Source organism: Manis javanica, chromosome 8, assembly GCF_040802235.1.
Source record: "Manis javanica isolate MJ-LG chromosome 8, MJ_LKY, whole genome shotgun sequence".
NCBI classification, from domain to species: domain Eukaryota; kingdom Metazoa; phylum Chordata; class Mammalia; order Pholidota; family Manidae; genus Manis; species Manis javanica.
Window position 1 is genome coordinate 47,189,500 of NC_133163.1, and position 15,943 is coordinate 47,205,442.

Sequence of the window (15,943 nt, forward strand, 5' to 3'; positions counted from 1 at the left end):
CACTAAATAATATTCCATTGTCTGGATGTACCACAGTGTTTATCCATTCTACTAAAGGATGTCCTAGTTACTTCCAAGTTTGGGTAGTTATGAATAAAGCTGGTATAAACATCCATGTGCTTGTTTTTGTGTTGACATGCATTTTCACTTCACTTGGGTAAATACAAAAGAGCACAATTGCTGGGTAATATAGTAAAGAGTATGCTTAATTTTATAAGAAATTTTCAAACTGTTTTTCCAAAGTGGCTGTACCATTTGCATTCCCACCAGCAATCAGTGAGAGTTCCTGCCCTTGTTCATTCTTTCTCACAATTTTCCCCCTTTATTTGGTAGTTTGGCCAGTTCCTACTGCCATTATTTCAGGTTCATTCATCTTTTCTTCTTGAGTTTGCAGTTGTCATTACTATTGGTTTAACCAGGGAATTTTTAATTTCAAACATTGCATTTTTTAGCTCTATAAGTTCCATTTCACTATCTTTTAAGTTTCCATTTCCTTATTAAGACTCCTCCAACTCTCCTCTCATCATCTTCATAGTTTCTTTTAATTCCTTGAACATATTTATAAAAGTGGTTTTAAAGTCTTCATCTGCTAATTTAATCATCTCTATAATTTCTGTGTCCATTTGTATTATCTGATTTTTCTCCTTGTTATGGATCATGTTTACTTGTGTGTATTACATTGTTGAGTGTCTAGATTTTGTTGTCTCTTTTAGATGGTATTGACTTTTGTTCTGGAAGCAATCAAGGTACTTGTGGATTGACATGATACTTTTGAATCTTGTTTTTAAACTTGGGTGAGGAAGATCTAGTCTTCATTTTTGAGCTAGAATGTCATTGTCCTAAGGTGTGGTCTTTCTTGGGTGTCAGGGGACAATGAGTATCAGGGGCCAATTAGGTGTCTCCCCTCCAGTTGGTTAGAACTCCAATGTATAGTTCATAGTTGTTTATCATAGGTACTAGACAGTGTGTCAGAGTCAAAAACAGACATCTAGTATAGTGTTTTTGATTTTTAAACATTTTTATTATGGAGAATTTCAAACATATACAACGAATACACAAATAAAATGAAATCTTAGACACATATCACTCAGCTTCAGTAATTAGCACTTCATGGTCATTGTTGTCTCATCTATACCAATGATTCATTTCCCCACTTCTGTTTTATTTTGAAGCATACATTAGCAATCATTTCATCCACAAATATTTCAGTATTATCTCCAATAAATAAGGTTTTTTAATGTAGCCACAATACCAAAATCATGCCTTAATAAATTCACGGTGATTCGTTAATATAATCACAGAAAGAGTAAGTGTTCATAAACAATAGAAGATAGATTCTATTTTTATATGTTCTTGGGCAATTCAGTTAATTTCCTGGTGCCTCCATTTCCTAATCTGTAAACTGGGTCTAATGGAAGGAAGTTGGGCTAGGTATTATCTCAGGGCCCTTACCTCCATCTTTGTTCTCCAGCTAGAAATCTTGTATTTTTATAGTAAAAGTCATGATTTTGGTTTTTGAGCTACTTACATTATTGGAAAAAAAAATAAGTATAAATTCCCCATTGGCTTACAAATGTCATAATTTTTTTCATGGTTGGTTTAAATCAGGATGCAAATACTTATTAAACATAATGAAGGTAGGGAGAAATCAAGAAGGAACTGGATCAGGCAAGGCCAGGGAGGAGTGAGTTTCAAACAGGAGGCATTATTCAATAATGACAATGCTGCAGAAAAGTCAAATGAGAAAAGAGCTAAAAATGTCTGCTGGATTTAACAAGAAGGGTCTCAGTAAATCGCTTTCCCAGAGTAGCTTCGGTGGTAGTGTGTGGCGGGGGGAGAGGGGATAGTTGGACCCAGATTGCAGTGGATTGAATGGTAAATGGGACTTGAGAAGGGAAGATGCGCATAGATAAAGCTTCCTGGAGGCTTGGTTGTGATGCAAATGAGAAAGTGATAGAGGAATAGAGGAATTTTTTTTTTTTAAGATGAGAAAGTCCAAGCACCTGTTTAATGCTGAATGGAAACAGCAGCAGAAAGACACAGAAGCAAGGTACCGATGTCTGATGGAAGGCTCCTGAGGAGGAGGGAATGAGAACATAACAGAGGTGGAAACCTGCCTATATACAAGGTAATGCCTCTTCCATACTGATGCAAGGGTGAAAACAGCTACAGATGTGAAAAATTGGTTGTTGGAGCTCAGGGATTTGGGGTACATCCCATTTGATGGTATACAGTGGAAGCTGAGTTAATCTTGTCATGCCAAAGGTTTCAGCCTGGGAAGATTCACTACGGACTCAGTGAGACCAAGAAATGACAGTGGAATGTTCTTAGGGTGAAAGGGTTATACCCAGCTTTATTCTCATGGCTGTAGGTCGAGCACTGGAATCACATCTGCATCCAGCAGTCTACAGGTCTGTAATCCACCTCCTCTCTGCCTCCGTGCAGAGCAGTAGGCCAATTATATTATCAGGTAGTTCAGGCTAAGGTGAGGATCTTGGCCATAGAAACTTCAATTTTCCCCACAATCTGCTAAAAATAACAGGGGAGGGAGTGGGGATTTTTAAAAAGTAATGAGGTTTAAAATAGGTTTTGTGGAGAATAGGAGAGAAAACTAAGAGGCTCTAAGAAGGATGCAGTATTGAGGGCCCAGCACAGGTTAGAGACAGGCACTCTCCTTGAGGCACCTGCCAGCAATGGACTGATTTTCTTGAGCCACACTCAGGATACCAGATGTTTGCCATCACTGTGTGGGAAAATGGAAATTCCTGTGGCCAGGATCCTCACCTGAACCTAAACTACTTCATGTAACTGGCCTGCTGCTAGGCTACTTCTTCCACACCCGTAGGCAATGAGCTATTACTGACTGAGTCACTATATAAATAGCTCTTCCCAGCGCTCTGGGCAGAAGCAGAGATGGAGGAGGGTTACAGGCCTGTAGACTGTTGGACTGGGATGTGAGTCTAGTGCCCCACCTACTGACCTACCTACTGTTGTGGGAATAAAGCCAGGTATAAATCCTTTTACCCTAAGAACTGTTCTATTGTCATTTCTAGGTCTCACTGAATCCACAGTGAACTTGCCTGGGGGTGAAACTCTCAGGCAAGACACCCTGTGTCTACAAGACACAATTTTTAAAAAGCTTAAAGGAAATGAGAATTCATCATCTTTTACTTGTGCTCTATTGGTCTGGTGGTCTTCAGGTCTAATAATTACGTTTTAGGAATCTTTCAGTGAAAGATCTGGGAACTTGCCTTGATTAATACCAAATGCCTTATTTAATCCTGTTTTCTTCCACCCTACCCCACAACATCTTGACCTGTAAATACTGGTCTTGTGTATTGATACTCTTACCCCAGCCAGGTGGCTTTCAGCCAGATTTGTTTGTGGGATCTTCCTTGCAACAGTTACCAAGCTCATGATGTGGAGCAGCTTTCATGGGACACTGTAGTCTCCTACCCCAGTAGGATCAATCTCAGAGCGTTGGGTCTGTTTCCAGTATCCTGAGCTTTGCCAGTCCCTAAATCAATCTCATTTATGCCTTTCTCTGGGTGATGACTACTAGAAAGGTGATTATCAATTGAAAAGTGACAATAATATACACAATCCTCCTGGCTTGACATCAACAATCCTCAGGGAAATGCAAATTAAAACTACAAAGAGATACCACTATTTGCCTATCAGAATGGCTAAAACAAACATTTAAAATATGAATTTAAAATATAAATATAGATTGATGTCAGTGATAATAAAGATCATTCACTTATAGTTCCCAAGCAGGAAGTGCAATTCATAAAATCTGCCATAATCCCAGACCTCAGAAACTCCCAAGTGCCTTCTGAGACCGTAGTCCCGTGGAGATGTAGCCACTGTCGTTAACTTGTCACTGAAGTCCAAGAAAAAGCCTGTTCTTCCCAGGAAATGGCCCACTGTATTTAAACCAATTATGGAAGTCCTGGGACAATATTTTTTCCCTAGAAAAGTATCTATGGTGTTTACAAAATATTGCCATCAGTAAAGATAGCAATCTAGGTATAATGTAGTTATATCTTTCTTCCCTTGATACTGGGAAAAAATGCCTTTTAAATTTTGAGCTTGTTTGTTTTGGCAGACCCTTGCCTAAATATTCATTTATAGGCTGGAAACTCCCTTAATATTCACAGTAAAATGAATTATTTTCTCCCTTCTTTTGCAAAATAAATAAGATAAGCAAATTGTGACCATTGACTTTTTTTTTTAAGTAAGGCACACACACTTTCTGCATGCACCTCTCTCAGAAGACAAATTATACATATGTTTGGGAAATGTTTGGGAAATGCCTGTGAGCTGTGCTGCTTTTCCCTGACTTAAGGTGGTTTAGAAAGAGCCTGCCCATCAAGTTGGGCTCAAATGAATTGATGGGGTTATGATACGATGTGGCCATGGGAGGAAAAAGAAAGTGTCAGAAGGCCTCCCTGTTTGACATCCTCTTGGAGTTTGTGTTGCAGGCAAAGTCAGCTGTGTCTGTCCTTTCTAGGATTGTGTTAGGTAGAGATTAAAGGGATGGTAGGGTAATCCTTTGACTTGTTGCTTGGAATCCTGGAACTGTCACCTCATCACTTACCATAACACAGGGTCTCTCCCAGTGCAATCCCTGACCAGCGGCATCAGCTTCACCTGCAAACTTGTTAGAGATGCATATTGTCAGCCCCATTCCAGACCCACTAAATGAGGAAGTCCTAGGAGGCTTAACAAATTCTACAGGTGATTCTGGTGTATGCAAAATTTGAGAATAGATAAAAAAAGGCCTAGCCCAGAGGGAAGAAGCCAGTAACAGAGAGACTGACAGAGAAGTTGTTGTCCGTACTGAGATTCCCAGAGGTGGGAGCCTGGAACGCCCCAGGCAGGAGAGAGGACAGACTGGCCTTGGGAGGGAGAGACATTGCCCTCTCTGAAAAGAGATTTGGAGGCAAAAACTATCTTTTTATGTTTGGAAGTAGAATGGCAGAAAGTTAAGGCCTTCAAACTTGACCACCTCTATGTTCTCAAAGGCATAGGTGAGCAGACAGGGAATGGAGTGGAGTTGGAACAGCCAGTGTAGACTTGAAAAGTGACAATGATATCCACAATCTGCCTGGCTTGACATCAGTAATCCTCAGAGAAATGCAAATTAAAACCACCAAGAGATACCACTACTGGCCTAGCAGAATGGCTAAAATAAACAAAACAAAACAAAATAAGGGCTGGCAAGGATGCAGGGTGACTCTCACATAGAGATATTTGGAATGCAAAACAGTGTTTGCATCACACTACAGAAAAGGTGAAACTATTATAGGAACAGATCAGTGCCAGTGATTAGATCTGGGGAGGACTTGACTACAAATGGGTAGGATGGAGGAATTTTTTTGAGGTGATAAAACTGTTCTGTATCTTGATTGTCATGGTGGTTGCATAATTTTAAACATTTCTCAAAACTATTCATAGAGAGCTGAACATCAAAAATAATAAATTTTATTGTATGTTAATAAGTAAAAGAAAGACAGATAAAGAGACCGCTGCTTTCTCATGGCCCAGTTCAAATGTTCTCTCTCTTATGGAACATTTTCCGTTCCCATCATAATTACTTGCTCTGTCTATTTCCCTCTACCCCTTCACTTTTATCTCTGCTTTTATCACATTATTTAGTGATATTCATCTCTCACCACCAAAAATAAATGTGAGTTGAAGACTCTTGGCATGTTCCCTTCTCATCTATATCTTGTCGATATGCCCAGTGCCTGGTTTAGAGCCTTATACCTGGGGTACACCTAAGTATATGTCAGAAGGAGTGAGTGGATTTGCATTTTGTTTAACTTCAGAATTTTTTTTTTAGAGTTAATTTAATCTGATTTATATAGGATGATCCTTTACATATTCTCAGACAGCCACCTGTCTTGCCTAAATATACTTTTTAACAAAAGAAACATCCCCAGGCTCTTGGAGATAGTCCTCTTACGATATGATTCTATGTCCCTTCACCAACATTATTATTCACCTCTGAATTTAAGACCACTTATGGCAAAACAAAAAAGAAATGTCCTATAATAAAAACTGTCCAGTAATGCCACAGGCCACCTTACAAGGCAGTGAGTTTACAGTCATAGAAAGAAGAGCTTTGAAGACTTTCTCAGGGATGTTGCAGAAAGATTATTAAATCAGAGAAGATATTACACTCGATGTCCTCAAAGACAACTTTTGATTTTATGATCTTATATTGCACACTGAGATTCTGTTTATATTCCCTCAGAAACCAAAAAATATTCTGGAAAAAAAATGAGGGATACTTTTTTAATCTTGAAAGGGGAATGGCCTTTATAAACATGACCCCAAACACAAAAGCAATAAAAGTAAACTGGTAAGCTTAACTTCATAAACTTGTAAACTTTCTAAATGGCAATAAAAAAGCAAACCAAGACCATTGACAATGGGATATGAAAAGACCATTCACAGAAATTAATATAAATGGCAAACATGAACAATGCTTAATTGCATAACTGAAAATCTGAGAGTATTGCATATTTTACCTGTCAGATTAGCATTTCTTTTTAAAATAAAGACGACTTTATTTTAAATAAAGTGTCATGCCTAGAGGTAAATAAGCCTTCTTATACACGGTTAATGAAACAGTAAATTGTTGCAAAACATTTCAAGGCATTTGACAATATCTATCTATGATGTTTTTTTATCAGTTTTAGAAAAAATTGGCCATTATCTATTTGAATATTGCCTCTCTACCCTTATCTCTTCTTCTGGTATCCCAAATATACGTATGTTAGCCCAGATAATCTTGAAGAACAGCTGAACTTACAGTACCACATGTCAGAAAGTATTATAAAACTATAATAAAACTGTGGTGATGGTGCAAGGATAGACAAAGCAACTATGGTAGCAGAATTCTAAAGATGCTAATCCCCAACCCATCCCCTTAAGATTACCATTCACTGTTATTTAGTCAAATCTAAATGAAATACTGCTGTGAAAGAACTTTGCTGATATAATTGCAGTTACTATTCAACTGACCTTAAAATAGGGAGATTATACTGGCTTATCCTGATGGGCCCAGTGTAATCACATGAGTCCTTAAAAGCAAAAGAGGAAGGCAGCAGAGGGTAAATAAGAGAGATTCTGAGTTTGAGAGGAACTTGATTTGCTGTTGCTAGAGAGGGCCACATGGAAAGTGGGAGAAGGAATGCACAACTTCTCGAAGCAAAAATTAAATCCCAGCTGATGGCCAGTAAGGAAGTGGGAAATCAGTCCTACAACCACAAGGCATTGAATTCAACCAACAAGCTGAATGACCTTGGAAGCAAATTCAACTCTAGAGCTTCCAGATAAGAGCCCAGCCCTGCCAACATTATTATTTCACCTTGTTAAACACTAAGCAGAGGACCCAGAAGAGCCACAGTACACCCACTTCTGACTCACAGAGCTGTGAGATAAAAAAATGGGTGTTATTTAAAGCCACTAAATTCGTGGTAATTTTTTATGGCAGCCATAGAAAACCAATACACTTACCAAGGATAAAAAGCTCATAAATAGACCTACACATATAGTAAAATGACCCTTAGTGCTGAAGAATATTCCTTTCAAAACAGTGTTGGATCCATTTGATTTCTATATTTTTTGTAAAAATGTATTAAGACCACTATTTCACATCAGACAAAATAAATTCCAAGATGGATTGCAGATTTGAATGTGTGTTCAGTGGGGGTTGGGAGAGAGTAAAGATTTTAGAGAAAAACATTGGAGAATATCTCTGGGTTTTTCCCCCCAGCTTTATGGCAGTATGTTTGGTAAATAAAAATTGTATATATTTAGATTGTACAATGTGATTTTTTTGAGGTGCACAATGTGATGATTTAATACATATATACATTGTGAACTGATTCCCAAAATTATGTTTTAACACATCCATCACCTCACATAGTTACCATTTGTGTCTGTATGTGGCTAGACACTTAAGATCTACTCTTTTATCAAAGTTCATGTATACAATATTATTAACAGTAGTCACCATGCTGCACATTCAATCCCTAGAACCTATTCATCTTACAACTGAAAATTTGACCAGTATTTCCTTATTTTCCCCAACCCCCAGCCCCTGGTAACCACTGTTCTACTCTCTGGTTCTATGAGTTCAAATATTTTAGATTCTACATCTAGATATTTGTCTTTCTCTGTCTGACTTATTTCACTTAGACAGTGCTCTTTAGGTTCATTCATGTTACTGCAAATGGCAGGATTTCCTTCCTTTATGGTTGCATAATATTCCAATTATATATATATATAACACATCTTTACCTGGTGGACACTTAGGTTGTTTCCATATCTTGGCTATTGTGAAGAATGCTGCAATGAACATGGGAGCACAGATATCTATCTCTTCAAGATAGTAGTTTAAATTCCTTCAGGTATATTCACAGAGGTGCAATTGCTGAATCATATGGCGGTTCTATTTTTAATTTTTTGAAGAACCTCCATACTGTTTTCCATAATGGCTGTGCCAATTTACACTTCCACCAACAGTGAACAAGGGTTCCCTTTTCTCCACACCCTTGTTAACACTTGTCTGTTTTTTTTGCAGGTTGATTACACCTTTATTCTGACATTGATTTTTTTCACATTGCTTATTACATAATGTCTTCATCATGTGATGAAATTTCCAAATTGAAAATATGTCTTAGTACATGATAGCTTTCTCTAGAACATTTTTATTCCCTCTTTTTTTTTTGAGAGGGCATCTCTCATATTTATTGATCAAATGGTTGTTAACAACAATAAAATTCTGTATAGGGGACTCAATGCACAATCATTAATCCACCCCAAGACTAGTTCTCAACAGTCTCCAATCTTCTGAAGCATAATGAACAAGTTCTTACATGGTGAACAGTGCAAGGGCAGTCATCACAGAAACTTTCGGTTTTGATCACGCATTATGAACTATAAACAATCAGGTCAAATATGAATATTCGTTTGATTTTTATACTTCATTTATATGTGAATCCCACATTTCTCCCTTATTATTATTGTTATTATTATTATTATTATTTTTAATAAAATGCTGAAGTGGTAGGTAGATGCAAGATGAAAGGTAGAAAACATAGTTTAGTGCTGTAAGAGGGCAAATGTAGATGATCAGGTGTGTGCCTACAGTCTAAGTATTAATCCAAGCTAGACAAGGGCAACAAAATATCCACGGATGCAGAAGATTTCTCTCAAAACAGGGGGGGTTGGAGTTCTAAGCCTCACCTCTGTTGATCCCCAATTTCTCACCTGATGGCCCCCCTGCGACTGTGCCTGTCTTAGGTTGTTCCTCCCTTGAGGAATCTTACCCGTCTCTGGCTAACCAGTCATCTTCCGGGGCCATACAGGGAACTGTAAAGTTGGTAAGTTAGAGAGAAGCCTTATTGTTTGAAAAGGTTAGCTTTTTACTTCTTTGCATATTTATGCCCTGTGGCTTTTATGCCCAGCATTTGTCTTGAGGTATCTTTACCACTTGGAAGAATTATGATACTCGGTAATTTTGTTGTGAGGCATGAATTCTACTTAAGAGTTGTAATTATGAAGGAAGAAGAAAAGCTATAGAAGTAGCAGGCGGAAGAAAACATGGGAAGATTGATTATTTCTTTGACATATCTTCTTGTAGAGTAACATAAGCATGTATAGGTTTTAAACTACTAATTAAATTGCACACACACATTAACATAATAGGAATACAGCTACATAACCAAAGCAGACCTACAATTACCAGCCATCTTCAGTGAAACCAAGAAAACCAGTTAGGCACCCTAGGCATTTGTGAAAACTTATCAATGATATGATGGATATTGTCTAACTGAATTTGAATAGTTTAAGAAAAATAAGACAAATTAAAACAACACATTCCTGGGAACTGTTCATATCCCATATGTTCTTTTAATAGTAGATAGTCTGTAATCGCAAGATTTTGGAGTGCTGCAACTTGCACTTCTCCTAATTCTTGGTTGAGTTCCGACAGTATAGATCCAGTCAAATTTGCTGTTTTTCTGTATGCACAGGCCAGCGTAGATATCTCCTTCTTCATTCCAATGGCAAGTCCAGGAACCCGTGGGATGGCTGCAGCTACAATGGCAACAGCACCAGGATCTTTGTTGAAGTTTTTTGATGTTCATCTTCTGGAATGACTCTTCCAGAGAATGTTGATGTTGGAAGTTCTTCTTCATATGTTATCTTAATTTGTTTTCTGGGTAGCCAAATTAGGCTTTGATCCTCTGTATAAACACAAACAAACCCTTTGCCCACACTTTGATATGCCTTTTATATCATTGTGAAGAACATATTGGAGATCACCACACAGGAACTGCTTTTTTTTTCTTTAAGAGAAAAGATTATCAGAAAAATGTACTTCCATAGCTGATCATCTGACACCCTTTAAATGATCAAAATTAAGGATATTTAAAGCATGCTTTAATCATTGATTAACAGTTAGTTTTATCCTATCAGGGAGTAATCCCCCTTTTCTTTCCTTTTTTTTTTGTTATCATTAATCTACAATTACATGAAGAATATTATGTTTACTAGGCTCTCCCCTATACCAGGTCCCCCCCACAAACCCCTTTACAGTCACTGTCCATCAGCATAGCAAAATGTTGTAGAATCACTACTTGTCTTCTCTGTGTTACAGCCCTCCCCTTTCTTCCACCCCCACCATTATGCATGCTAATCATAATACCCCCTTTCTTCTTCCACCCCCTTATCCCTCCCTACCCACCCATCCTCCCCAGTCCCTTTCCCTTTGGTAACTGTTAGTCCATTCTGGGGTTCTGTGAGTCTGCTCCTGTTTTGTTTCTTCAGTTTTTTTCTTTCTTCTTATACTCCACAGATGAGTGAAATCATTTGATACTTATCTTTTTCTGCCTGGCTTATTTCACTGAGCATAATACCCTGTAGCTCCATCCATGTTGTTGCAAATGGTAGGATTTGTTTTCTTCTTATGGTTGAGTAATATTCCATTGTGTATATGTACCACATCTTCTTTATCCACTCATCTACTGACGGACACTTAGGTTGCTTCCAATTCTTGGCTATTGTAAATAGTGCTGTGATAAACATAGGGGTGCATCTGTCTTTTTCAAACTAGAGTGCTGCGTTTTTAGGGTAAATTCCTAGGAGTGGTATTCCTGGGTCAAATGGTAATTCTATTTTGAGCATTTTGAGGAACCTCCATACTGCTTTCCACAATGGTTGAACTAATTTGCATTCCTACCAGCAGTGTGGGAGGGTTCCTCTTTCTCCACAACCTCGCCAACATTTGTTGTTGTTTGTCTTTTGGATGGCAGCCATCCTTACTAGTGTGAGGTGATACCTCATTGTGGTTTTAATTTGCATTTCTCTGATAATTAGCGATGTGGAGCATCTTTTCATGTGTCTGTTGGCCATTTGTATTTCTTTTTTGGAGAACTGTCTGTTCAGTTCCTCTGCCCATTTTTTAATTGGATTATTTGTTTTTTGTTTGTTGAGGTGTGTGAGCTCTTTATATATTTTGGACGTCAAGCCTTTATTGGATCTGTCATTTATGAATATATTCTCCCACACTGTAGGGTACCTTTTTGTTCTATTGATGGTGTCTTTTGCTGTACAAAAGCTTTCCAGCTTAATATAGTCCCGCTTGTTCATTTTTGCTGTTGTTTTCCTTGCCCAGGGAGATATGTTCAAGAAAAGGTCACTCATGTTTATGTCTAATAGGTTTTTGCCTATGTTTTTTTCTAAGAGTTTTATGGTTTCATGACTTACATTCAGGTCTTTGATCCATTTTGAATTTACTTTTGTGTATGGGGTTAGACAGTGATCCAGTTTCATTCTCCTACATGTAGCTGTCCAGTTTTGCCAGCACCATTTGTTGAAGAGACTGTCATTTCACCATTGTATGTCCATGGTTCCTTTATCAAATATTAATTGACCATATATGTTTGGGTTAATGTCTGGAGTCTCTAATCTGTTCCACTGGTCTGTGGCTCTGTTCTTGTGCTGGTACCAAATTGTCTTGATTACTATGGCTTTGTAGTAGAGCTTGAAGTTGGGGAGTGAGATCCCCCCTACTTTATTCTTCTTTCTCATGATTGCTTTGGCTATTCGGGGTCTTTGGTGGTTCCATATGAATTTTTGAATTATTTGTTCCAGTTCATTGAAGAATGTTGCTGGTAATTTGATAGGGATTGCATCAAATCTGCATATTGCTTTGGGTAGGATGGCCATTTTGACGATATTAATTCTTCCTAGCCAAGAGCATGGGATGAGTTTCCATTTGTTCATGTCCCCTTTAATTTCTCTTCAGAGTGACTTGTAGTTTTCAGGGTATAGGTCTTTCACTTCTTTGGTTAGGTTTATTCCTAGATATTTTCTTCTTTTTGATGCAATTGTGAATGGAATTGCTTTCCTGATTTCTCTTTCTATTAGTTCATTGTTAGTGTATAGGAAAGCCAAAGATTTCTGTGTGTTAATTTTGTATCCTGCAACTTTGCTGTATTCCAATTTCAGTTCTAGTAGTTTTGGAGTGGAGTCTTTAGGGTTTTTTATGTACAATATCATGTCATCTGCAAATAGTGACAGTTTAACTTCTTCTTTACCAATCTGGATCCTATGTATTTCTTTGTTTTGTCTGATTGCCATGGCTAGGACCTCCAGTACTATGTTAAATAACAGTGGGGAGAGTGGGCATCCCTGTCTTGTTCCTGATCTTAGAGGAAAAGCTTTCAGCTTCTTGCTGTTCAGTATAATGTTGGCTGAGGGTTTATCATATATGGCCTTTATTATGTTGAGGTACTCGCCCTCTATTCCCATTTTGCTGAGAGTTTTTATCATGAATGGATGTTGAATTTTGTCAAATGCTTTTTCAGCATCTATGGAGATGATCATGTGGTTTTTGTGTTTCTTTTTGTTGATGTGTTGGATGATGTTGATGGATTTTCGAATGTTGTACCATCCTTACATCCCTGGGATGAATCCCACTTGGTCATGGTGTATGATCCTTTTGATATATTTTTAAATTCGGTTTACTAATATTTTATTGAGTATTTTTGCATCTACATTCATCAGGGATATTGGTCTGTAGTTTTCTTTTTTGGTGCGGTCTTTGCCTGGTTTTGGTATTAGGGTGATGTTGGCTTCATAGAATGAATTTGGGAGTATTCCCTCCTCTTCTATTTCTTGGAAAACTTTACAGAGAATGGGTATTATGTCTTCTCTGTGTGTCTGATAAAATTCCGAGGTAAATCCATCTGGCCCGGGTGCTTTTTCTTGGGTAGTTTTTTGATTACCATTTCAATTTCTTTGCTCGTAATTGGTTTGTTTAACTTTTGTGTTTCTTCCTTGGTCAGTCTTGGAAGGTTGTATTTTTCTAGGAAGTTGGCCATTTCTTCTAGGTTTTCCAGCTTGTTGGCATATAGGTTTTCATAGTAGTCTTTAATAATAATTCTTTGTATTTCTGTGGAGTCTGTCGTGATTTTTCCATTCTCATTTCTGATTCTGTTGATTTGTGTTGTCTTTTTCTCTTAATAAGTTTGGCTAAAGGCTTATCTATTTTGTTTACTTTCTCAAAGAACCAGCTCTTGGTTTCATTGATTTTTGCTATTGTTTTATTCTTCTCAATTTTGTTTATTTCTTCTCTGATCTTTATTATGTCCCTCCTTCTGCTGACTTTAGGCCTCATTTGTTCTTCTTTTTCCAGTTTCAATAACTGTGATGTTAGACTATTCATTTGGGATTGTTCTTCCTTCTTCAAGTGTGCCTGGATTGCTATATACTTTCCTCTTAAGACTGCTTTCGCTGCGTCCCACAGAAGTTGGGGCTTTGTGTTGTTGTTGTCATTTGTTTCCATATATTCCTTGATCTCTATTTTAATTTGTTCATTGATCCATTGATTATTTAGGAGCATGTTGTTAAGCCTCCATGTGTTTGTGAGCCTTTTTATTTTCTTTGTACAATTTATTTCTAGTTTTATACCTTTGTGGTCTGAAAAATTGGTTGGTAGAATTTCAATATTTTGGAATTTACTGAGGCTCTTTTTGTGTGCTAGTATGTGGTCTATTCTGGAGGATGTTCCATGTACACTTGAGAAGAATGTATATCCTGTTGCTTTTGAATGTAGAGTTCTATAGATGTCTGTTAGGTCCATCTGTTCTAGTGTGTTGTTCAGTGCCTCCATGTCCTTACCTATTTTCTGTCTGGTGGATCTATCCTTTGGAGTGAATGGCGTGTTGAATTCTCCTAAAATGAATGCATTGCAGTCTATTTCCCCCTTTAGTTCTGTTAGTATTTGTTTCATATATGCTGGTGCTCTTGTGTTGGGTGCATATATATTTAGAATGGTTATATCCTCTTGTTGGACTGAGCCCTTTATCATTATGTAGTGTCCTTCATTATCTCTTGTTATTTTCTTTTTTTTGAAGTCTATTTTGTCTGATATTAGTACTGCAACCCCTGCTTTCTTCTCGTTGTTGTTTGCCTGAAATATGTTTTTCCATCCCTTGACTTTTAGTCTGTGCATGTCTTTGGGTTTGAGGTGAGTTTCTTGTAAGCGGCATATAGATGGGTCTTGCTTTTTTATCCATTCTATTACTCTGTGTCTTTTGATTGGTGTATTCTGTCCATTTACATTTAGGGTGACTATTGAAAGATATATACTTATTGCCATTGCAGGCATTAAATTCGTGGTTACCAAAGGTTCAAGGTTAGCCTCTTTAGTATCTTACTGCATAACTTAGCTTGCTTATTGAGCTGTTATATACACTGTCCGGAGATTCTTTCTTCTCTCCCTTCTTATTCCTCCTCCTCCATTCTTCATATGTTGGGTGTTTTGTTCTGTGCTCTTTTTAGGGGTGCTCCCACCTAGAGCAGTCCCTGTAAGATGCCCTGTAGAGGTGGTTTGTGGGAGGCAAATTGCCTCAGCTTTTGCTTGTCTGGGAATTGTTTAATCCCTCCATCATATTTAAATGATAATTGTGCTGGATACAGTATCCTTGGTTCAAGGCCCTTCTGTTTCATTGCATTAAATATTTCATGCCATTGTCTTCTGGCCTATAAGGTTTCTGTCAAGAAGTCTAATGATAGCCTGATGGGTTTTCCTTTATAGCTGACCTTTTTCTCTCTAGCTGCCTTTAACACTCTTTCCTTGTCCTTGATATTTGCCATTTTAATTATTATGTGTCTTGGTGTTGTCCTCCTTGGGTCCTTTCTGTTGGGAGTTCTGTGTATTTCTGTGGTCTTTTTGATTATTTCCTCCCCCAGTTTGGGGAAGTTTTCAGCAATTATTTCTTCAGAGGCACTTTCTATCCCTTTTCCTCTCTCCTCTTCTTCTGGTACCCCTATAATACGGATACTGTTCCTTCTGGATTGATCACACAGTTCTCTTAATATTGTTTCATTCCTGGAGATCCTTTTATCTCTCTCTATGTCAGCTTCTATGCATTCCTGTTCTCTGGTTTCTATTCCATCAATGGCCTCTTGCTTCTTATCCATTCTGCTTATAAATCCTTCTAGAGTTTGTTTCACTTCTGTAATCTCCTTCCTGGCATCTGTGATCTCCCTCCAGACTTCATCCCAGTGCTCTTGCATATTTCTCTGCATCTTCATCAGCATGTTTATGATTTTTGTTTTGAATTCTTTTTCAGGAAGGCTGGTTAGGTCTGTCTCCTTCTCTGGTCTTGTTTCTGTGATCTTGGTTTGCCTGTAATTTTGCCTTTTCATGGTGATAGAAATAGTTTGCAGAGCTGGGATGAGTGACGGCTGGAAGAATTTCCCTTCTTGTTGGTGTGCGGCCTTCCTCTCCTGGGAGAACAGCGACTTCTAGTGGCTTGTGCTGGGCAGCTGCGTGCAGACAGGGCTTCTGATTCCTGCCCGGCTGTTATGGAGTTTATCTCCGCTGTTGCTGTGGGTGTGGCCTGGCTCGGGC

At 38.0% G+C, this 15,943-nt stretch overlaps 1 long non-coding RNA gene across 1 annotated transcript in view; it reads left to right on the forward strand.

Moving 5' to 3' along the window:
* Positions 1-15,943, forward strand: part of LOC108396028 (uncharacterized) — a 122,743-nt gene that overhangs the window by 86,619 nt on the left and 20,181 nt on the right. Inside the window, exon 4 of the long non-coding RNA XR_005060834.2 lies at positions 1,986-2,128. This is a non-coding gene — a long non-coding RNA (uncharacterized lncRNA). The remainder of the gene's footprint in view (positions 1-1,985; positions 2,129-15,943) is intronic.